Here is a 23,310-nt window from a genome sequence, read left to right on the forward strand (position 1 = left end):
GGCGTGGATGAGAGCGGTTGGAAGCCAGAAGATTCGGGATACCAGTCTTACTCTAGGTGTCATTATATGCTTACGTGGCTCCTCTCCTTCTATGTCATACACATGGTAAGGTTAAAACTTCCCTGTGCTTTGCTAATATTCTTCTAAATATTAATTATATTCAGTTCCTTTTACAATTTTCCTAACCCCTCCAAGTTAATTTAAGGACACAGAGCCATCCAAAAGTCAGTTGTTATGGGACTGTTTACTTTTTAAAGGCAACTGAATATTGATTTTCTGTGTTGGCTGGAATAACATGGGCTCATAGGCAGTGCCTGCGAGAGACACCTGCTGAGTCTGAGTATAGTGACTTGCAATAGAGTGAAGGGCGTTGGCGTGTGTCCTACCTGCACATATCAGAGCCGGCCATGTCTGCCAGTGGCAAAGCAGAATTAAAAGGGATTAAGAATGCTGAATTGTCTCACCATTAGAAATCAGGCGAGAGTTTCAAGTTTTAAATGCTAGCATTCGAGTGTGTAAAGCCTCTCCCAAGGTCCCTGTACAGGATCATTTCTGATTTTGGAACTCTCAGGCTTCCCTTGTCCTGAATTTGCACACCACTTTTCACAGAACAGAAATTCTTAATGATGACATTGCCTTTCTTCTTCTTCTCCAGATCTGGGTCTCTCTCTGTTTCCCAGGCTGTTCTTAAACTCTTGGCCCAAGCAGTCCTCCTGCCTTAGCTTCTTTTTTTTTTTTTTTTAGAGAGGGAGAGAGGAGAGAGAGAGAATTTCAATATTTATTTTTCAGTTATCGGCGGACACAACATCTTTGTTGGTATGTGGTGCTGAGGATCGAACCCGGGCCGCACGCACACCAGGCGAGCGCGCTACCGCTTGAGCCACATCCCCAGCCCCCTCCTGCCTTAGCTTCTTGAGTAGCAAGAACCACAGGTGTGTCCCACTTTGTGTGTGTGTGTGTGTGTGTGTGTGTGTGTGTGTGTTTGTTTGTTTTAAGCACAGAGTGAATGTTTTAGATGAGGAGGCTGAACCTTCTGGGTTAGCCTTAGGAAAAACAAATCAAAATGATGAAGCAGTTGGTATTCGGGCATCTTGTAGGCTCGATGGACTCCTGTATAATTTAACAACTCATTAATTTCTGAAGTCTTTCAAATAATAATTTAACTAAAAACTCTCCCATAGTGGTTAAAAGACTGGGCTTGAGGTTCAGCAGCCTAAATTTGAATCCCAGCTTTGCCCCCCACTAGTCTGTGAAGTCAGCCCTTGGATTTTTATCTGTGAAATGAGATCCATGATAGTTCTTTCACTGTTATCTAAGGCTTGAATGAAGTAATATGTGGTGCCTGGCACAGAGAGAGGAGTGAGTAAATAAATGTTAGTGTGGTGTCGACGACATGGATTGCATTAAACTAGACCCGTATGGGATGAACTCGCCTTTCTGTGCTCAGTGCCTGTAGTAGTCTAAGACAAGTGCTTGCAGATGTTCTCTTTCCTATTTGTTCCGAGATTGGTTCATTTACCAAAAGCAACAATGAATGAATGTTCAAGATATCCTAATATAAGGCTGAATGAAGTCCTACAAATCAATATAAGTGATATTTTAGTCTTGCTGACTAAAAGCAGACCTAAGTAATGGACTCTAAAATACTTAATGCAAAGACACAGTGTATTATGACTTTCATGTGGGAAAAATATATAACAGGATTACATTTTTGTTTAATATGTAGTGTACATTTTATTTTACTTGTATAAAACTAATACATCTAGATTCTGACTCCAAGGGGGTTTACAGATGATTCAGTAAGTTCCAGCTTTTTGTTTTGTTTTGTTTTGTTTTGTGATACTGGGATTGAAGTCAGGGCCTGGCACAGGCTGGGCAGTGCTTTACCCCTGAGCCACACCCCCAGCCCTCAAGTGCTAGTTCTTTAGGAGACCCATAAAAACAGATTGGTCCTTTAAAAAAGTAAGTTAAGAGTCCTAATACAGTTGAAATGATTGATATTTGGGTATCATGTAGCTTAGTATAATAGTACATTTGCAAAGTAAAGATCAAGTTCATTTTAAGTAAAGCAACCTGTGAAATTAGTATTTTTTTTAAAGGAAGAAACAATGGATACGTGCTTTACAGAAATATTTATCATTGTGTTCCTTAAAATAGTAAATACCCCAGTACATTTGATATATAGATTAATGTGCTTCAGCAGTATATTTTGGCCATGTATCAGGTAATCTGTTAGGCTATGGCCATATGAATATGACTCCTGCCCCTTAGTAGCCTATAGTCTAATGGGGAGGTATTTCTCTAAGACAACCTAAATTGTTTCTGGTAAATACTGTACATTAAAAATATTTACAGTACACTTCTGCAGGAATGTAAAGGAACATCTACCTTAGCTTAGGGGACAGCCAGGAAAGTTTCCCATAGGACATAAGTTCTTGGAAGATTCCTGAACATTTGGATAGCTAGGAAGAAGAGCTTTCTTCCTTTCTTGTCAGCAGGGGCTTCTCTATATGGCAGGGAAGTAATAGAGGTAGCTGAGGCATCTAGTTTGAAGCCCAGAGTTACTAAGGACAGGATGGGCCACAGAGAATCTCATATGCCAAGTCCAAGGAGCTTGGGTTTTCTGTCCTATACAGATGGGGATTAACTGGCTTTAAGCAAGGGAGTGGTGTGGTCAGGTTTTACTCTCAGGTCGATGTTGGCAGAGGTTTAGAGGATGGATTCCATTCATAAACAGCTTTACAAGGTATTTATAATCAGATAGCATATGGAGGGCTCCTAGGGTTCACTCTTTCTAAATTTCAAGAAACTCACTCAAAGATAAAGAAACTACTTTACATACCCAAAGAGAAAAATAGTTGTAATCGCTTTTATCTTGAGGAGCTTAACACATCTTAGGTTTATATTCAGAGGCAGAATTCTTTAAAAGTCAAATAAATTTAAAGAGTCTTTGGAAAGCTGGGGATGTGGCCCAGCAGTAGAGCATGTTCTTGACATGTGCATGGCCCTGGGTTCCATCCCCATCATCAAAAAGTAAATAAAAGCATCTTTGAAAACAGACTTTAGGTCAAGGTTGTACACTTAACCAAGCACATGTTCTCTAATAGCCTTTATTTGGGAGGGTTGGTTTTGTTTTGTTTTATTTTTTCATTTATTGGGCAGAGACTCAGTACAGTTATAAACTTCCCCTTGATTTTCTTGATATTCTTTAATACCGTTTTTACCACCCTTTGAATTATCAAGATATAATTTGAAAAGGAAAAGGATTATCAAATATCAGTTTTTCTGACCCTAAAGAATACATTTTGACTACTAAATTAGTAATCCTTTGAATATTGTCCAAATAGTTCTTCAGCATGCTGTCTTAGTCTTCTCTGGCTGATGTAACAAAAGACCTCAGAGTGGGTGGCTTACAATAGAAATTTGTTTTCTCACACTTGGGGTGGCCAGAAGTCCAAGAAGGTGCCTGCAGATGTGGTTTCTGGCAAGGGCTCTCTTCCTGGCTTGCAGATAGTTGCCCTCTTGCCACCTGGTCACATGGCCTTTCTCTGGTATTCTTGCTCTTCCCCTTCTCAGGGCACCAATCCTGTGGGATTAGGGCCCCACCCTTATGACCTCACTTAATCTTAATTGCCTTCAAAGTACTGAAGTACTGTATCTCAAAATGAGTCAGATGGAGCATGAGTGTTTCAACATATGAACTGGGAGGTGGGGTGGTAAGAAGACATAATTTAGTCCAGAACAGAGGCCAGATAGACACTTTTCAAAGAAGTTAATATAATCTTAAGTATATATAGTTTAATTTTGAAATCTTTGAGTTTTTAAAGCTGGTTATGCTTAAGGAAAACTTTTCAAGGCAACAAAGAAAAACAGTCCCAAACAAACAAACAAATAAAAAACAACTTGCTAATAGCTGTGACATTTTAGCAAAATTGCATGCTAGATAATCCTTCATTAGCTGTAGGAAGGTTTATTTTCAAAGCTTTTATTTCTGCATGTTCTATTATCTTTAATGCCTGGCATTGTAATTGTGTAGCAGGGAGTGAATAGTTATAAATACAGAGCTCTTACAGTGCTTTCTTGTACTTGGTGATCAGTGTGGCAGCAAAACTTGCAGAAGCTAAAGGTGGTTGTGTCTTAGCCTTTTCTTTTATTTGGCTTTAGAACAATTAAAGTGAAGATTGCTGGGAATTTTAGTTGTAAATTGAATTCAGGCCATTTGTGTGTGTCAATCTGAATGAAAGATTTTTAAGCTGAGCAACATGCCAAAATCACAGGCTTTGAGTTGAAACAAAACTTAGAAATTGTATGAACCAGCCAGGCACAGTGGTGCATGCTCGTATTCCCTGGGTAACTCAGTGAGACCCTGTCTCAAAATTAAAAAAAAAAAAAAAATTTAAAGGACTGGGGTATGGCTCAGTGGTAGAGCACTTGTCTCCTATGTGTGAGCTTCTTGGTTCAATCCCTACTACTGCTTAAAAAAAAAAAATTAAGTTGAAAAAGAAAGGAAGTTAAAGAAGAAAAGAAGAAAGGAAAGAAGGAGTATCTCAACCAGCCCAACACCAGGAAACTGGGGCTTAGAAAAAAATTAAATAACTTGATCAAGACCACAGAGCCAGACTTCCGTCTTCCCATTCAGAATTCTTTTCACTACACCATGTTTCCACCCAGCTGTCAAGGAATTCACCTAGGCTACCATGGCACAGTTACCAACTCATTATGCTTACGCTACTTGGGAACAACTTAAACTCCTTGAGCCCCTCTTAGATCCATTTCAAATCTAAAATTCTGATTATAAAGGGAATGTAACACCCTGGCGCAGAGGCTCACACCTGTAATCCCAGCACCTCGGCAGGCTGAGGCAAGAGGATCTTGAATTCAAAGGCAGCCTCAGCAACTAAGCAACTCAGTGAGACCTTGTCTCTAAATAAACTACAAGATAGGGCTGGGGATGTTGCACAGTGGTTGAGTGCCCCTGAATTCAATCCGTGGTACCAAAAAAATAAAATAAAGGGAATGTAACGACGTATATGAAACATGGATCAATTTATCAACTAAAAGATCAGTTTCTTCATTCTATTACTTTTCCATTTCCTTTTTAAAAAATATATTTCCAAAGATAGACAGTGGCTGCCTCTATATTCCCCTTTATAACGACATGAAGCAAATGTCAGAGTGATCTTTAAAAAATATAAGAACCTAAATTTTATTCCTGTTAGTATTCTTTTGATCACGCACCTCAATTTGTTGGACTTGAGGCAGTCATTTTACTCTTTTGATTATTTATTGAGTGGGGTAAATGCCTAATTATAGAAATTCAATATTATATGTTTAGCATTAGTCTAGCATTCACAAAGGATCTAACTTTGGGGTTTTCCCGAAGGGGTTGTCCTTAGCTGTGTGACTCCTCCACAGTCTTCCCTGGAATCACCACAGCTCCTTGACCTTCTTATCAGCCTGCACAAGTGATTTGCAGTCCTGACCTGGCTCCAAAATCCGCATCCCCCCAATCTCTGCTTCTTTCTACCTGCTGTGTGTCTCCTCCACCTGAACGCCCATCTAGCGCCTTAAAATCAATTTGGCTAGAAAACACTCTTCATCTTTTCCCCATTAAACCTGTTGCTACCAGAGATTCTCTATTTTTGTTCAGAGATCAAACGTCCTTCCTGTCATTTGCTGTGAAGCCTCAGAGCTAATTCTGTCTTTTCTGAGCTGCACAGCCAATCAACTGCTCATTTCATCACACTAGTATTATGTTTCTTGCATCCAGATTCATGGACTCACGGCAAGATATCTACCTCTGCTTTCGATTTTATTGCCAATATTCTAGAATAAACTGTCTTTCTTGTTTGAGATCCCTCCCCTGACCCCCGCCCCTCCCCACTTCAGTCTCCTATTCCAACTCAGTCCTTAACAAACATCTTTTTCTTCCCCCAGTGCTGGGCATTGAACCCAGGGTCACTTTTCCAATGAGCTACATCCCCAGCACCTTTCATTTTTTTTATTTAGAGATTTCACTAAATTACTCAGGCTGGCCTCACATTTGCAATCCTCCTGCTTCAGCTTGCAGACTTGCTGAGATTAAAGGTTTGGGCTACCACACCCAGATTAGCCACCACCATTTCTTGGCTGGACTTTTACAGTAGCTTCTTTCAGGTCTCCTTGGGGCTTTTTGTTTGTTTTTATTTGGTTTTAACTTTTTTAACTGATCCATAAAAACAAAAATTTTATATATATATATATATATATATATATATATATATATATATATATATATATATTGAGCCTGAAGATATAAACCTCTCTACAAACATTTATCATTTCTTTACAGTGAAAATGCTTAAAATCTTTCTTCTCACTTTTTGAAATACACAGTATGTTTTCATTATCTATAGTCACATTCTATGCAATCACACACTAGAACTTCTTGTTCCCATCTCAGTGTACTAAGTATCCATTGATGATCCTCTCCCCTACTCTCCCCAGCCTCTGGTATCCACCATTCTTTACTCTAAACTTCTTTGAGATCAACTTTTATAGATTGCAGCTATGAGTGAGATCATCTGGTGCTTGTCTTTCTGTGCTTATCTTACTTCACTTTAATATAATGATCTTCAGTCCCATCTGTGTTGCTACAAATGACAGGATTTTATCCTTTTTATAGCTGAATAGTATTTCGTTACATATATGTACCACATTCTCCTTATTCATCAATTGATGCGCACTTAGGTTGCTTCCATTTCTTGGCCATTGTGAATAGTGCTTCAAGAAACATGGGCGGGTCAATGTCTCTTCAACATACTGGTTTCACTTCCTGTGGATACATACTCAGTAGTGGGATTGTTGGATCATATGGTAGTTCTATTGTAAATTTTTTGAGGAACCTCCATATTGTTTTCCATAACGACTGTACTAATTTGAATCTCACCAACAAGAGTTCCCTTTTCATCCTCTTGTTACTTTTTATGTTTCTTAAAATATCATTCTTGGGCTGGGTTGTGGCTCAGTAGGAAAGCGCTTGCCTAGCATGTGTGAGGCAGTGGGTTCGAATTTCAGCATCACATATAAATAAATAAAATAAAGGTCCACCAACAACTAAAAAATAATAATAAGTCATTTAAAAAAAGAATACCGGAGGCTGAATTTGGCCAGCCTCAGCAAGTTAGGGAGGCCCTAAGCAACTTAGTGAGATCCTGTCTTTAAAAAAAGGACTGGGAGGGGCTGGAGATGTGGCTCAGCAGTAGCGCGCTCGCCTGGCATGCGTGCAGCCCGGGTTCGATCCTCAGCACCACATACAAACAAAGATGTTGTGTCCGCCGATAACTAAAAAATAAAATATTAAAATTCTCTCTCTCTCTCTCTCTCCCCCTCCCTCCCTCCCTCCCTCTTTAAAAAAAAAAAAAAAGGACTGGGAATATGGCTCAGTGGTAAAGCACCCCTGTGTTCAATCTTCAGTACCTTAATAAATAAGAAAGTATAAGGTAGCATCTTTCTGAGATTAAAGAAAAATCACATTAAGGCATAAAAATTCTTCAAAATTACAAAAGTATAATTTATATAGAATTAAGTTGTTACAATTGAACTATTACTTGATATATAATCACCCATACTTACAAAACAGATGTGACAGGCACAGTAGTCTCTTATAATTTTTAGAAAATAAATTTTTGAGCCAGGCATGGGGATGCATACCTGTAATCACAACAACTTGAAAGGCTGAGGCAGGAGGACTGCAAATTCAAGAAGAGCCTCAGCAACTTAGCAAGACCCTAAGTAACAACAACAACAAATACCATTCATGCTGCAGTGAGTTGATATCTCATTATGGTTTTGATCTGCCTTTCCCTGATGAATAGTGATGTTAAATTTTTTCATGTACTGGTTTGTCATTTATATGTCTTCTTTTGAGAAGTATCTATTTAGGTTTATTGCCCGTTTTTTAATAGAGTTATTTTAGTTTTTGCTATGGAGGTTTTTTGTTTGTTTTTTAGTTCCTCCTGTATCCTGGATGTTGACCTCTTTGTCAGCTGTAGAGTCCACAAATATTCTCTCCCTTCTGAAGCTTGTTTCTTTACTCTGTAGATTGTTTCCATTGCTGTCGCAGAAGCTTTTTACTTTGATCTAATCTGATTTGTCTCTCTTTGCTTCTGTTTCATGTGCCTTTGGGATCTTGCCCCCAAGTTTCTTGCCCATTCCTGTACTGAAGCGAACCCCTATGTTTTCTTCTAGTATTTTCATGGTTTCAGGTCTTACATTTAAGTCTCTTAATTCATTTTGAGTTAATTTTTGTAACTATGAGAGATCAAGGTCCAATTTCATTCTTCGGCATATGAATATAGATTTTTCTTTCTTTTTAGATTTCTCTCTTTTTTTTTTTTTTGACCTTTGTCCTTTACAATCTATTTTCCACAGAGCAGTCCAGATGACTTTAAATATAGGTCACTTCCTTACCAAATAGCCTCAGTGGCTTCTCATCTCACTTATTAAAGAAAAAAAAATCCAAAGTTTTCTTTATATATTGACAAATTGTAAGGTATACAAGTGATATTTTATAAGGGTACAGTTTGGAATGATTAAATTAAGAAAATTAACATAAATCTCACATTTTATTTATTCTTTCTGTCCAACTGAAACTATCTTTGTTTTTGTTGTTGTTGTTATTGTTTTGTTTTGTTTTGTTTTTGTATCAGGGATTGATGTGAACCACATCCCCAGCCCCTTTTTTTTTTTTTTTTTTTTAAGAGACAACAGAGTCTCACCAAGTTGCTTAGGGCCTTGCTAAGTTGCTGAGGCTGGCTTTGAACCTGCGATCTTCCTGCCCTTGCGACTGAGATTACAGGTGTGCACCACCATGTCTGGCTAAAACTGTCTTTTTTACCCAGCATCTCCCCATTCTCCTAACGTCAGGGTCTCTGGTAATCATTGTTCTATTTGGCTTCTGTGAGTTCAGTTGCTTTAGAGTCCATGCGTAAGTACAGTATTTCTCTCCCTGTGCCTGGATTTTAAATCTGTCTTAATTGTGTCGGGGGAGGCCTTAGCCCCTCTGCCGCATTGTCGCATCACCATTGCTCACTCTGCTCTGCCCACCTTGGCCTGCTGGTTGTCCGGGCTTACCCAAAAAAATCTTGTCCTCCCCTCTGCTTGGAGCACCCTTTCCCGCTAGATCTTCAGAGCTTATTCCTGCTTTTTTCATTTTCACATCTGTTTCCTTATCTGCCAGAACCCATCTGCCAATTCACCCTGTTTCATTTAAGTCTTTCTTCTTAATATTTGTTAGTAAATGCCATATCCACATGTGTCTTCCTCCAGTAGAATATAAGCTCAGGAAGAACGTAAAGCCTTGTTCAGTGCTGGACACATACTAGGTACTTAATATATATTTGCTGGGGCTGGGGCTGGGGCTCAGTGGTGGAGTGCTTGCCTCACAGGTGTGAGGCACTGGGTTCAATTTTCAGCACCACATATAAATAAATGAATAAAATAATTCCATCAACAACTAAAAATTTTTTTTGAAATATATATTTGATGAATGAATGAATGTGTAAATAAATGAATAAAGCAATTAACCAAAAGAAAATTTAAGAAAAATGTTAGGGATCTTTAAAATTTTTTCAATATAGGATATAAATGAATATTAATCAAGTTTGAGAAACCTTAAGAGTCAATTATTATTCGTGTGTATTATAATTATTCAGTTTTCATATCATATTCTTGATATAAATGAATATATATATATATAAAATAAAGACTTCAGAAGTTGGTCAAATCTATTAGAATAACTTGGAATTTATGCAGACAGATGATCACCATTTTTATACTGGTCTTGATTTTAAGACCCACATAAAGTATCTTTTTTTATGAAATAAATGTATAACTGATCTCAAGTTGCTGGCCTCGTGTCAAAGTAGTGGACAGAACAAAACAGAGATATTGAGAACCCAATGGAGCCTTTCCTTTTCCATCTGTCTCTTTTTTTTTAAGAGAGAAAAGTAATACTTAGTAATAAACCGAAACAATTGATAGTTTTACTTTTTAGCATACATAGATAAATCTATAAGGACTGACTAGAAGAATCTTCATATAATTTACTGTCAGGTGACCTGGGAATGGCCTAAAGATTATTATTATTATGAACATCAATAAACCTGGCCACTTCTGCATTATCCGACAAGTAGAACTTAGATGAACGAAAGGTCCCTTTCCAGCCATCAAATGCCATGATCTCTATACATGATGGGCTGTCTGATCATAGTGCATAAAAGCAACTGTCATCTAATTTTATTTTCAATGTGAAAGTACCATAAAAGCAGTTTCCTGACCTCATAATAATAGTTAAATATTGGTGGCAGACTCAAGCAACAACTAACAAAAATAAGTTTTCTTTTAGTTTCTTGAAGATAATTCTTTTCAAGTCTGTATGGAGGGTTACATGGTAGGAATAGAGGGTTGAGGAAAACCAACACTGTACTAGTCCTTACTGTGTGGCTTTGGAAAAGTCATGCCACCTATTTATAGTTCACTTTTTATTATAAAATGAAGATATTTTTTAAACCTGGTCTAGTCTATTCTCTGTGAGAAAGATAATGAAAAAAATAAGTTATTTACAGAGACACATTTACTATGAAGCATAAGATCTAGGATCCCTTATTTGCCCCAGACCCTTCAAAGACCCTGCCTTAGACATGCTATGCAAGCACTCCAGCACTGAGCTACATCCCCAGGCTTCTTGTTGTTGTTTTGTTTTGAGACAAGGTCTTGGTAAGTTGCTGAGGCTGGCCTCAAGCTTTTGATTTTCCTTCCTCAACCTCCCAGATCTCCGGAAGTTCAGTGTATACCACTGCACCTGGCTTATATTCCTCTTCCTTAAAGAGGTCTCCAGTCCTCAAAAGAACTGAATCCATCACTATGTATTTAAGTTATGAAATCCTTGGTAAGAATGATGACACAGAAATCCAATCTTACATTAAATCATAATTTTCTTGATTATTCTCCAAAACATAGCAATTGTTTGGTGTTCTAAAGACGGACTTGGGCAACATGGTTCAGGGCAAAGCCTTCAGGACTAGGAAATCAGAAGTCTTGGGTTTGAATTTGAAGTAACATTGCACATAGGTGTGATGTAGTGCTTAGCGTTCCTGAGATCAAAGGCACCAAAAACATACATTGGAGAAAAGATAGCCTCTTCAACAAATGGTGCTATGAAAACTGGAAATTCATATGCAGCAAAATGAAATTAAGCCTCTTATCTCTCACCATGCACAAAACTCAACTCAATGTGGATCAAGGACCGAGGAATTAGACCAGAGACCCTGCACCTAATAGAAGAAAAAATAGGCCCAAATCTTCATCATGTCGGATTAGGCCCCACTTCCTCAACAAGACTTCTATAGTGCAAGAAATAAAATCAAACATCAATAAATGGGATGGATTCAAACTGAAAAGCTTCTCAACAAAAGAAACAATCAGTGAGGTAAAGAAAGAGCCTACAGAATGGGAGCAAATTTTTACCACACGCACATCAGGGCACTAATCTCTAGGATATATAAAGAACTCAAAAAATTTAACACCAAAATAAATACATAAATAAATAACCCAATAAATAAATGGGCTAAGGAACTGAACAGAAACTTCTCAGAAGATGATATAGAATCGATCAACAAATATATGAAAAAAAATGTTCAATATCTCTAGCAATTAGAGAAATGCAGATCAAAACTACTCTAAGGTTTCATCTCACTCCAGTCAGAATGGCAGCTATTAAGAATACAAACAACAATAAATGTTGGCAAGGATGTGGGGAAAAAGGCACACTCATACATTGCTAGTGGGACTGCAAATTGGTGCAACCAATATGGAAAGCAGTTTGGAGATTCCTTGGAAAACTTGGATTGGTACCACCATTTGACCCAGCTATCCCACTCCTCAGTTTATACCCAATGGACTTAAAAACAGCATACTATAGTGTCGCAGCCACATCAATGTTTATAGCAACACATTTCACATTAGCTAAACTGTGGAACCAACCTAGATGCCCTTCAATAAATGAATGGATAAAGAAACTGTGGTGTGTGTGTGTGTGTGTGTGTGTGTATGTGACACACACACACACAAAGGAATATTACTCAGCATTAAAAGAGAATAAAATCATGACATTTGAAGATAAATGGATGGAGTTGGAGAATATCATGTTAAGTGAAGTAAGCCAATCCCCAAAAACCAAGGGACAAGTGTTTTCTCTGATATGTGGATGTTGATCCATAATGGGGTGAGGGGGAGCATGGGAGGAATGGAGGAACTTTGGATAGGGCAAAGGAGAGGGAGGGGAAGAGAGGGGTCATGGGGGTACGAAAAATGGTAGAATGAGATGGAAATCATTACCCTAAGTACATGTATGAAGACACAAATGGTGTGACTCTACTTTGTGTACAACCAGAGACATGAAAAATTGTGCTCTATGTGTGTCTGTGAATCAAAATGCATTCTGCTGTCATGTAAGACAAATTAGAATAAATAAATAAATTTAAAATAAAAAAAAATAATGAAAAAAAAGTTGAAATGGCTAATCTTAAATTTTTTTCCAATATGAAACATTGTAATACTTATTGCCTTTTTAATGCTAAAATATTCTGGGGTGCTCAAATTAGTTGGCTCTTGGTTTATTGTTGAAGAGGTGTTACTGAAACATTTGAAAGGCCACTAAGATCCTCTGTGAATCATCTTTCACGAAAGCCTCTAGGAAACGGGAAATTATGAAAAAAATGTATATTTCTATTCTCTACCAAGTGTTCTCTCTTAAATTGTTATTATAATATCTGTGAAAAATAATTTATTTGATTACCATTGTTGGCAGGTTTCCATTTCTTAGAATAATGAGTGAACAACACTATTTTAGTTGCTTGTCTCTGATGAAATCTACTCTAAGCTAGCTGGATTGTCCTGTTGGCCCAGTGGCCCAAGACCCTAATGGTCTACATTCTTGGCACAGTTCTCAGTTATCACTGTAAATGTAACCCTTGAGGTTCCAAGAGGTCAAGTAAGTGGGAAAAAATGATTTCTGTGTATATCATTTTAGTTAATTTTTAAAATGCTATCCTCTTGGAAGGAAAAATATGTCTTGTTCATGTTTTGGGAGGAAGAAGAATTCAAATTATCATTTTTAATTCCAAGAATGGAATGGAAAGAACAGGCGATTTCAACAGATTTTTGTGGAGTATATGCTATATAAAAATGCTGTAGGTGGGCTGGGGTTGTGGCTCAGTTTCAGAGCCCTTGCCTAGCATATGTGAGGCTGTGGGTTCAATTCTCAGTACCACGTATAAATAAATAATATAAAGGTCCATCAAAAACTAAAAATATATATATATATATATATATATATATATTTTTTTTTTTTTTTTTTAAAAAGATACTTTAGGTCCTAGCAGATCCACTTTTAGGTATATATATGCTCCAGAGAAATGAAAACATGTCCACATAAAAACTTGTACACAAATGATTATGTCAGCATTATCTATGATAATCAAAAAGTGGACAGGGCTGGGGTTGTGGCTCTATGGTAGAGTGCTTGCCTCACATGTGTGAAGCACTGGATTCAATTCTCAGTACCACATATAAAAAATTAATAAATCCATCAATAAGAAAAAAAATATATTTTTTAAAAAGTGGAAAAAGTCCAGATGTCCATCAACTGATGCATAGGTAAGAAAAATATGGTGTCTTCATATAATAGAATATAATTTGGCAATAATTGGAGTGAAATACTGACCCAGGCAGTACACTGGCTAAGTATTAAAAACATTACGCTAAGTGAAAGAAACCAGCTTTAAATGACCACATCCTATGATTCTGTTCTTATGAAATGTCCAGAGCAGGAAGATCTTACAGAGCCAGAAAGCAGATTAGTGTTTGCTTAAGCTGGAGGTAGGAAGGTGATGGCTAAAGGGTATAGGGGTTTTTGTTTGTTTGATAATGTAAATGTTCTAAAAGTAACTGTGGTGTTATCTGTAAATATATTAAAAACCATTGAGTTGTTCACTTTCAATGGATAAATTATATATTTTAATTATATCTCATGAAAGCAGAGATATTTTTTAAAAGAAAACTTGAAGATACAGGAATAGATCCAAATAGACAATTCCCTTACTCTGAAGAGGTACTTGACATCCATCAGAGCATTGATACCTGTGAATTTAAAACTGAAGGATACAAGAATAGAGAAAATGATAGGTTTTATAGGAAAAGATGACATTTAGCTGGACTGTGAGTGTGGGTGGTATTGGGACAGTACAGACAGGGGAACTAGCACAAAGAAATCAAGTATGAAATGAAATGAAAAGCATGAAGGGGCATGTGATAGAATAGTAATTCATTTTTTTCCCCAATTATTGAGTTTTAGAATTTAATTTAGAGTAAAAGTTATACTTTAGGAAGGATTCTGCATTCTTTGTACTTTGAAGGATTTTAAGCAGAAATGTGATATTTCTGAACTGTGTGCTTTAGGAAGACGATTAAGGTAATACTGTTTTTAGGATGAATTGCAGAAAAGATAGAATTGAAGCTGAAAGAGCAGAAAGCCGAGGAGAGAAAACTAATGCCACAGAAATGGAGAGTTAAAAAACGTGTGGGGAGAAATATTTGAAGCAGAATTGAGGATTAATTGAGTGTAAGGGACAAGGGAAAAGAAGAGTCGAAGTTAATGTGAGGAGTTTGTGAGCCATTTAGGGGAGAAGCCAAATAGATGTTTTAAAACACGGGACTGAGGCTTACAATAGGGGTCGGGATCACCAGTGACACAGTGTCATTCAATATCATTAAATGGACAGAAGTGAAGATAGCAGCTTGCACTTATGCAGAGAACTTGGCTAATCCTTGGAGGAACACACCATGGAGGTCATCAGAGAGAAGCCAAGGAACTTAGCAGAAATAGTTCATGGGTCAGTTTCTTGGGATGCTGGAGACATTTATGGAGTAAGAAGGAAGGTGTTGAAATGGAAGGAAACAGAAAGGACCCTTTAGGTTTAATGCATCAAACTTGGGAATACAAGCTTTAGCCCCCTAGCAATGCAGTGTCCTAAAAATAAGAAAAGGTAAAATGGAGAAGTTTAATTCCTAGAAATCCAAGGGAGTTCATTTTAAGACATTTATAGAGATGTGTAGCCAAAGATGCAGAGAGGATGCATTTTTTAAAAATTGTGTAAAAATGAATAAGCATTTAAAGAGAAGGTAAATAGTAAGCCTACGTGGCCAGTAGCATGAGAAAGCTATTTCCTAGGAGTGAACATCTCTTGCATTTGAAACTGGGCATGAGGATGGTGACATATGCCTTATTTAAAACTATTTTCTTAGGAACATAGTATCTAGTGTTATATAGGGTCATAAGGAACATTTTAATTCATTGAAGGTATAGTCAGACTAGAAGAGCAAGGTAGACATGTAAACATTCCAACAATTGATTGGTGTTTTAGTCAGTTTTTTTTTTTTTTTTTTTTTGTGATATGACTAAAAGAACAATTGTAGAGGAAGAAAGGTTTATTTTGGGGCTCACAGTTTCAGACATATCAGTCCATAGACTGCAGGCTCCATTCCTTGGGGCATCATGGCAGAAGAGTGTGGCAGAGGGAATCAGCTCACATGGTGATCAGAAAGCAGAGAGAAGCGGACTTCACACTCCAGATACAAGTATATACCCCAAAGCCACACCACCAATGCCCCACTTCCTCCAGCCACACCCTACCTGCCTCCAGTCGCCACTCAGTTAATCCCATCAGGGACTAATTCACTGATTAGTTTAAGGCTGTTACAACCTGATCATTTCTCCTCCAAACCTTCTTGCATTGTCTCACACAGGAGCTTTGGGGGGACACTTCACATCTAAGCCAAACCCTGTGGATAGGTAAAATGTAATGATACAGAATGCAGGCAAATTTTAGCTGCCAGTTGCTCTAAAGCCTTCCATAGCCACAGAGGGAATAACAAAAATAATCAAAAAAGTGCAGTTTGTAAATGTAAGCATGAGAGGAGATTTGGGATATCCTCAGCAAGAAAAACTTGAAAATGGAAATACTGTTTTTTACAATTTTTTTTCTGTAAGGCCATCTCCAAAGCTAGCCAGACACCTAAAAATTATTCTAATAAATACAAGTTCTAAATTGTTATATTCATTGACCCAATAACTATTTCAATAAATCTGTTTGAAAGAAAGCCCCCCAAACAGATAAGTAAGATACACAAAGATCTTTAAAACGCTTTATTAAATAATGCAATAACAAAACAAAGGATTGACTACAGCCTTGGTTTCCAGTTGTGGAGAAACAGTTGTGAATTAATTGTGACTCTTCCATTGAGAAGTCATTAAATGATCTTTGTGGACAGCGTTGGGTGATATGGCAACATGCTCATAATACCGAATTAGATTAAAGAGGTAGGTTATGAAATTACATGTAGAGCTCAGTTGTATAATGAAAGAAATGATGACAGGAAGAAATAAATATCCACATGGAGACAAGTATGCACATTGTTACAGGGTTTTTTAAAAATAGTATATATGAATGTATACACACACATGTGTGTGTGTGTATTAGATTTTCTACATTGGTCATGTGCTTCTTTAATAGACAATTGAGAAATAATCATTACTTCCAAAATGGGGGAAATGGTTATGGGAGAGCCTCAGAAAGGGATGAATCAGTGCACATCATCAGCCTTTTAGAGAAGCTATTGAAAATATAAGCCTTACTGACAGAGGATCCACAGCATTGCCGTGTGCTGTCACATTAGTGCTGGCTGTTGTTAGCTTTTATTGAGTTGCTCTGGATGCAAATAAACCAGTAGAAGCCTCAGTAAAGATTCTGAAATCTACTGACACATTTGTTTCCTAAGTACTGCCTGTGGAAGAGTATCCTGTGTCTTTGTTGTAAAAGTCATAGCTTTTACGTTTGTCATCCATGAGTGAAGATACAATTTTAACTTTGTAATATTGCATTTGTGTTTAAAACTACCATATTAGCAATTATTGCTGCTGCTTCTTTCTTCTTCCTCCTCCTCTCCACCCTCCCCCTTCTTCTTCTTCTTCTTTTTTTTTCCCCTTTAAAGAGATGGGGCTTCACAGTGTTGTCCAAACTGATCTCAAACCTGGGATCAATAGATCCTCCTGCCTCAGCCTCCCAAGAAACAGGGACTAAAGACACATGCCAACATGCCCACCTTAATTATTGATTCTTTAATTTTGTTCCGATAATTACATATATTTATTCTTTTTTTTCCCTCATAGGTACACCATAAGTACAAAATACTAAAGTTATAAAAGAGAAAAAGAAGATTGCTGCTAACATGAATCTGAGCAATACAGCGCATTTTGTGCCACATACAAAAAGGTACTGTCCGTAGATTTATGACTTAGCTTTCTCCTAAAAACTGGGAGTGGATTGTGGATTCGATGATGAATTTTTTATTAACTTTGTAAGAAAAATGTGAGGTGAAGTAAGAATATAAATCGACATAAAACGTTCTTTTTTTTTAACAATGTTTGTTTCAGATTATTTCCATATCAATTTTTCATCCTTTTCAGGCACAACTTACAAAATGGGAAATTACTTAGTTAAAAGAAATGGTCTTACTTAAAGTTTCTTGATTTCTGTTATCAAGAAGTGTTCTCTAGAAATATGTATGTGTGTATCCATTTTTTGTTGATATTGTTTTATATAAATGGTGTCTATATTTGTAAGCTTCCCATTACTATAGTGAAATACTTGAAATAATCAACTTATAAAGAGAAAAGGTTTCTTTTGTCTCACAGTTATGGAGCCTTCAGTCCATGCTGTCTTAGCCCCCTTGCTTTGGGTGCGTGGCAAGGCAGCACATCATGGCGGAAGCTCGTGGTAGTGCACACCTACTTACTTCATCACCAGAAAACAAGAGAGTGAATGAGGAAGAGGGGTGTGGTCCCATAGTCCCCTTCAAGGGCATTCCCCCAGTGAGTTAAAGACCTCCCACTAGGCCCCACCTCTTAAAGATCTCCCCCAGTAGTACCACGATGGGGAACAAGCTTTTGACTCATGGGCCTTTGGGGACATTCAGAACATAGCAGTTTCATATCACTTTTCCTCTAATTACAGAATTATAGGGCTTTCAAAAATTTTTTTTAATACAGATAAGCAAAAAAAGAATTAAAATTTTACTAAAAACCCAAATACTTACTTCAGATAAAATACAGGTGGCTAAGAAATCGAGACGTGTAGATTAAAGAAGCCACATGTCCCATCTCCACTGTCACAGCCTTTCTGTGTGCCACCTGCTTACACCACATCTCTTTTGCTAAAACAAAATAAACAACAACAACAAAAAAAAAAAAAACTGCCTTGTACAAATTCCCAAAAGGGCACTACTGAGCCGAAGGACTTGCCCATACTATACTTTCAGCAATGTGTTAGAGTGACTGTTTCCTTATGTTCTTGCCAAAACATTTATTCTTTTTTTTTCCTATTATTTTGCCAATTTGGTAGGTGAAATAAGATGTCTTATTATATTAACTTTTACTTGTTTAATTACTAGTGAAGTTACATGTATTACATATCATTAGTGACCACAGATATATATATTTTTTTCTATTCTTTTTTTTCTTTTTTTTAATTGGTTGTTCAAAACATTACAAAGCTCTTGACATATCATATTTCATACACTAGATTCAAGTGGGTTATGAACTCCCATTTTTACCCCAAATACAGATTGCAGAATCACATCGGTTACACATCCACATTTTTACATAATGCCCTATTAGTAACTGTTGTATTCTGCTATCTTTCCCATCCTCTACTATCCCCCTCCCCTCCCCTCCCATCTTCTCTCTCTACCCCATCTACTGTAATTCATTTCTCTCCTTGTTTATTTTCCCATTCCCCTCACAACCTCTTATATGTAATTTTGTATAACAATGAGGGTCTCCCTCCATTTCCATGCAATTTCCCTTTTCTCCCCCTTTCCCTCCCACCTCATGTCTCTGTTTAATGTTAATCTTTTCTTCCTGCTCTTCCTCCCTGCTCTGTTCTTAGTTGCTCTCATTATATGAAAGAAGACATTTGGTATTTGTTTTTTAGGGATTGGCTAGCTTCACTAAGCATAATCTGCTCTAGTGCCATCCATTTCCCTGCAAATTCCATGATTTTGTCATTTTTTAGTGCTGCGTAATACTCCATCATGTATAAATGCCACATTTTTTTTTATCCATTCATCTATTGAAGGGCATCTGGGTTGGTTCCACAGTCTAGCAATTGTGAATTGTGCTGGTAGGAACATCGATGTGGCAGTATCCCTGTAGTACGCTCTTTTAAGGTCTTCAGGGAACAGTCTGAGAAGGGCAATAGCTGGGTCAAATGGTGGGTCCATTCCCAGCTTTCCCAGGAATCTCCATACTGCTTTCAAATTGGCCGCACCAGTTTGCAGTCCCAACAGCAATGTACAAGAGTACCCTTTTCCCCACATCCTCGCCAGCACTTGTTGTTGTTTGACTTCATAATGGCTGCCAATCTTACTGGAGTGAGATGGTATCTTAGGGTGGTTTTGATTTGCATTTCTCTGACTTCTAGAGATGGTGAGCATTTTTTCATGTACTTGTTGATTGATTGTATGTCCTCCTCTGAGAAGTGTCTGTTCAGGTCCTTGGCCCATTTGTTGATTGGGTTATTTGTTGTCTTATTGTCTAATTTTTTGAGTTCTGTGTATACTCTGGATATTAGGGCTGTATCTGAAGTGTGAGGAGTAAAAATTTGTTCCCATGATTTAGGCTCCCTATTTACCTCTCTTATTGTTTCTCTTTCTGAGAAAAAACTTTTCAGTTTAAGTAAGTCCCATTTGTTGATTCTTGTTATTAACTCTTGTGCTATGGGTGTCCTATTAAGGAATTTGGAGCCCGACCCCACAATATGTAGATTGGAGCCAACTTTTTCTTCTATCAGACGCAGAGTCTCTGTTTTGATATCTAGCTCCTTGATCCACTTTGAGTTAACTTTTGTGCATGACGAGAGGAGGGGATTCAGTTTCATTTTGTTGCATATTGATTTCCAGTTTTCACAACACCATTTGTTGAAGATGCTATCCTTCCTCCATTGCATGCTTTTAGCTCCTTTTTCAAATATAAGATAGATGTAGCTTTGTGGATTAGTCTCTGTGTCCCCTATTCTGTACCATTGGTCCACCCGCCTTTTTGGTACCAGTACCATGCTGTTTTTGTTACTATTGCTCTGTAATATAGTTTGAAATCTGGTATCGCTATACCGCCTGATTCACACTTCCTGCTTAGAATTGCTTTTGCTATTCTGGGTCTTTTATTTTTCCATATGAATTTCATGATTGCTTTATCTATTTCTACAAGAAATGCCGTTGGGATTTTGATTGGCATTGCATTAAACCTATAGAGAGCTTTTGGTAATATCGCCATTTTGATGATGTTAGTTCTGCCTATCCATGAACAGGGTATATTTTTCCATCTTCTAAGATCTTCTTCTACTTCTCTTTTTAGGGTTCTGTAGTTTTCATTGTATAAATCTTTCACCTCTTTTGTTAGGTTGATTCCCAAGTATTTTTTTTTTTTTGAGGATATTGTGAATGTAGTGTTTTTCCTCATTTCCGTTTCAAAGTTTTGTCGCTGATATACAGAAATGCCTTTGATTTATGCGTGTTGATTTTATATCCTGCCACTTTGCTGAATTCATTTATTAGTTCTAGTAGTTTTTTTGTAGACCCTTTTGGGTCTTCTAGGTATAGAATCATGTCATCCACAAATAGTGATAATTTAAGTTCTTCTTTTCCTATTTTTATGCCTTTAATTTCTTTCGTCTGTCTAATTGCTCTGGCCAGTGTTTTGAGAACTATATTGAATAGAAGTGGTGATAGAGGGCATCCCTGTCTTGTTCCAGATTTTAGAGGGAATGCCTTCAATTTTTCTCCATTCAGAATGATGCTAGCCTGAGGCTTAGCATTGATAGCTTTTACAATGTTGAGGAAAGTTCCTGTTATCCCTAGTTTTTTTAATGTTTTGAACATAAAGGGATGCTGTACTTTGTCGAATGCTTTTTCTGCGTCTATCGAGATGATCATATGGTTCTTATCTTTAAGTCTATTGATGTGGTGAATAACATTTATTGATTTCCGTATATTGAACCATCCTTGCATCCCAGGGATGAATCCTACTTGATCATGGTGCACAATTTTTTTGATGTGCCTTTGTATCCGATTCGCCAGAATTTTATTGAGGATTTTTGCATCTAGGTTCATCAGAGGTATTGGTCTGTAGTTTTCTTTCTTTGAGGTGTCTTTGTCTGGTTTTGGAATCAGGGTGATGTTGGCCTCATAGAATGAATTTGGCAGAGTTCCCTCTTTTTCTATTTCCTGAAATAACTTGAAAAGTATTGGTATTAATTCTTCTTTAAATGTTTTGTAAAACTCCGCTGTATACCCATCCGGTCCTGGGCTTTTCTTGGTTGGTAGTCTTTTGATTGCTTCTTCAATTTCATCCATTGATATTGGTCTGTTCAAATTGTGTGTATCCTCCTGACTCAGTCTGGGCAAATCATATGACTTAAGAAATTTATCGATGTCTTCACTATCTTCTATTTTATTGGAATATAGGTTTTCAAAATAATTTCTAATTGTCTTCTGTATTTCTGTAGCATCTGTTGTGATATTGCCTTTTTCATCCCGTATGTTAGTAATTTGAGTTCTCTCTCTTCTTCTCTTCGTTAACATGGCTAAGGGTCTGTCGATCTTATCTATTTTTTCGAAGAACCAACTTTTAGTTTTGTTAATTTTTTCAATAGTTTCTTTTGTTTAAATTTCATTGATTTCTGCTCTGATTTTAATTATTTCTTGCCTTCTGCTACATTTGCTGTTGTTTTGCTCTTCCTTTTCTAGGGCTTTGAGATGAAGTGTGAGCTCATTTATTTGTTGGTTTTTCCTTTTTTTGAGGAATGACCTCCAGGCGATGAATTTCCCTCTTAAAACTGCTTTCATTGTGTCCCATAGATTCCGATATGTTGTGTCTGTATTTTCATTTATCTCTAAGAATTTTTTGATTTCCTCCTTTATGTCTTCTGTAACCCATTGATCATTCAGTAACATATTCTTCATTTTCCATGTGATGTAGGATTTTTCCTTCCTTCTTTTATCATTGATTTCCAATTTCATTCCATTATGATCAGATAAAATGCATGGTATTATCTCCACCCCTTTATATTTACTGAGGGTTGCCCTATGGCATAATATATGGTCTGTTTTTTGAGAAGGATCCATGTGCTGCTGAGAAAAAAGTATATCCATTTGATGATGGTTGATATATTCTATATATGTCAGTTAAGTCTAGGTTATTGATTGTGATATTGAGTTCTATAGTTTCTTTATTCAACTTTTGTTTGGAGGATCTGTCCAATGGTGAGAGAGGTGTGTTGAAGTCACCCATAATTATTGTGTTGTGGTCTATTTGATTCTTGAACTTGAGGAGAATTTGTTTTATGAACGTCGCAGCACCATTATTTGGTGCATAAATATTGATAATTGTTATGTCTTGTTGGTGAATGGTTCCTTTTAACAGTATATAATGTCCTTCCTTACCCCTTTTGATTAACTTAGTCTTGACGTCGATTTTATTCGATATGAGGATGGCCACCCCTGCTTGCTTACGAGGACCATGTGCATGGTATATTTTTCCCAACCTTTCACCTTCAGCCTGTGTATGTCTTTTCCAATCAGATGTGTCTCCTGGAGGCAACATATTGTTGGATTTGTTTTTTTAATCCATGTTACCAGCCTATGTCGCTTTATTGGAGAGTTTAAGCCATTAACGTTTAGAGTTACTATTGATATATGGTTTGTACTTCCAGCCATGTTTGATTATTTATCTTTTTTTTTTAATTTAGTTTGTTTCTCCATGATTAGCTTCCCCCCCCCCACCCTCTGTCATTACTGAGGCACTTCCCACTGATTGTTTTGGGTGTTGTTTTTCATTTCTTCCTCGTGTAGTGTTTTGCTCAAGACGCTTTGCAATGCTAGTTTTCTGGCTGCAAATTCTTTTAGCTTTTGTTTATCATGAAAGATTTTTATTTCGTTGTCGTACCTGAAGCTTAATTTTGCTAGATACAGAATTCTTGGTTGGCATCTATTGTCTTTCAGTGTTTGAAATATGTTGTTCCAGGATCTTCTCGCTTTCAGTGTCTGTGATGAAAAATCCGTTGTTAACCTTATTGGTTTACCCCTGAATGTAATCTGCCTCCTTTCTCTTGTAGCTTTTAATATTTTCTCTTTGTTCTGTATATTGGCTATCTT

The 23,310-nt window shown here is 37.1% G+C and overlaps 1 protein-coding gene across 5 annotated transcripts in view; it reads left to right on the top strand.

Annotated features, from left to right (window-relative positions):
- The window catches only part of TAOK3 (TAO kinase 3), a 190,015-nt gene that overhangs the window by 71,947 nt on the left and 94,758 nt on the right, over positions 1 to 23,310 (top strand). For 3 of the 5 annotated variants that reach the window (XM_081287950.1, XM_081287948.1, XM_081287949.1), the window contains one exon: positions 17,270 to 17,372. The exons of the other annotated variants lie outside the window; for them this stretch is intronic. The gene's annotated coding sequence lies outside the window, so the exon portion shown is untranslated. The remainder of the gene's footprint in view (positions 1 to 17,269; positions 17,373 to 23,310) is intronic. 5 annotated transcript variants of the gene reach the window in all.

This window comes from Spermophilus citellus (genome assembly GCF_964194105.1).
Source record: "Spermophilus citellus genome assembly, chromosome: 3".
Taxonomy (NCBI): Eukaryota; Metazoa; Chordata; class Mammalia; order Rodentia; family Sciuridae; genus Spermophilus; species Spermophilus citellus.